Here is a 2,283-nt window from a genome sequence, read left to right on the forward strand (position 1 = left end):
ATATATATATATATATATATATATATATATATATATATACACACAGACACACACACATACACACATATATATATATATATATTACTATATATGATATATATGTGTGTGTGTGTGTGTGTGTGTGTGTGAGTGTGTGTGCAAGCCACACACACACGCACGCACGCACACACACATGCACACACGCATATGCATATACAAAATCATAACAGTCCCAGGAAGCTGGAGACCTTAAGATACTTCGATGTCACTATGGAATCCTTTTTGCCATATCAACAAATTTAATATATCCTGCGTATACTTACTGAGTGCTTTCCCAATTAATATTACAGTCATGTATATCATTGTAATACTGGTTTCATATTTGGACACAATGTCAGCAGGTTCGGGGGTGAGGATAAATCGATTATATCCACCCCCATTGCTCTACTGTACTGGTACTTATTTTATCGACCTTAAAAGGATGGAAAGCAAAGTCTTCCTCGGTGAAATTTGAAACCAGGATGTAAAGACGGACAAAATACCGGTAAGCCAGTGTGCTAACGGTTCTGCCAGCTCACTGCTTTATTTATCTTTTTCTACTCAAGGCATAAGGCTCGAAATTTGGGGGTGGTGGAGGCGACCAGTCGATTAGATCGACGTCAGTACGTAACTGGTATTTAATTTATCGACCTCCGAAAGGATGAAAGGCAAAGTCGACCTCGGCGGAATTTGAACACAGAACGTAAAGTCAGACGAAATACCGCTAAACATTTCGCACAACGTGCTAACGTTTCTTATTTCTTTACTGCCCACAAGAGGCTAAACATAGAGGGGACAAACAAGGACAGACAAAGGGATTAAGTCGATTACATCGACCCCAATGCGTAACTAGTACCTAATTTATCGACCTAGGTGGAATTTGAACTCAGAACGTAAAGACAGACAAGATACCGCTAAGCATTTCGCCCAGCGTGCTAACATTTCTGCCAGCTCGTTACCTTCACTACTTAATATATCATTGAAAGATTAATATCAATTAATAACGCACACAGATAAATATACAGTCACACACACTCACACATGCGCACACACGCACACACGCATACACATATACACACATATGCATGCACTTCAAATTGGAAAACTTACAACATGAAACAGTTGTCTTGCAGACATTTTGTCTCATCAACAACTATACCTGTTTGATCGAATATCATGTTAGCTGTCTGCAGGGCAATGGACATTGTACAGAAGCCACATATAAGATAAGAGAGATAGAGTGACAGAGATAGATAAATAGATAGATAGATAGACAGACAGATAGATAGACAGACAGACAGATAGATAGATAGATAGATAGATAGATAGATAGATAGAGAAGGAGAGAGAGAGAGAGAGAGAGAGAGAGAGAGAGAGAGAGAGAGAGAGAGAGAGAGAGAGAGAGAGAGAGAGAGAGAGAGAGAGAGAGAGAGAGAGAGAGAGAGACAGCAGCGGAATAAAGAGGGTAGTGGTGAAATAAAAGGAAAAAGATGGAATGAGCTAAAATTATTTTATTAATAACGATGTATGTATATACATATACATATGTGTGTATGTATGTATGTGTGTGTGTGTGTGTGTGTGTGTGTGTGTGTTTATACATAAATTATGTATATATAAATTATACATATATGTATGTGTGTATATATATAGATAGAGAATACATGCGTATGCATATATGTATGCACACACACACACACACACACACACACACACACACACACACACACACATATGTATATATCATTACAACTTTCTTCAGTTCTGTTTTCATGTTTTTCCTCATCTATGGTCGTGAATTTTGGGTAATAATCAAGAGTACAATTGCGAATATAAACGGCCGAAATGGGGTTCTTTCGAAGGATATTTGGGATACGTTTCCCGACAAGGTGAATAGCTTGAAGATGAGGAATTCTTTCGAGGTTCAGCCGATACTTCTTCGCATTGAGAGGTCATAGGTCCGGTACTTCTGACGTATGATTAAAACCGAGTTAACCCGCAGAAAGCCAAGGGGTAGACCAAGAACGAGATGGTTTTGATAATATTCACGGTCCCTGTTGTGAATCCAGCAGTAAGTGTAACGGAGGTTGCTATTTCTAGCCTTCTCACTTCCAAAGGAAGTACTTGAGGACTCTACTCTCACGGCCCTCTCAGGAAAATAGTGGAATAGCGAGCAGAGAAGATGGGTTGTTGGAAATACACACACACACACACACACACACACACACACACATATATATATATATATATATATATATATATATA

Source organism: Octopus bimaculoides, chromosome 5 (genome assembly GCF_001194135.2).
Source record: "Octopus bimaculoides isolate UCB-OBI-ISO-001 chromosome 5, ASM119413v2, whole genome shotgun sequence".
Classification (NCBI taxonomy): domain Eukaryota; kingdom Metazoa; phylum Mollusca; class Cephalopoda; order Octopoda; family Octopodidae; genus Octopus; species Octopus bimaculoides.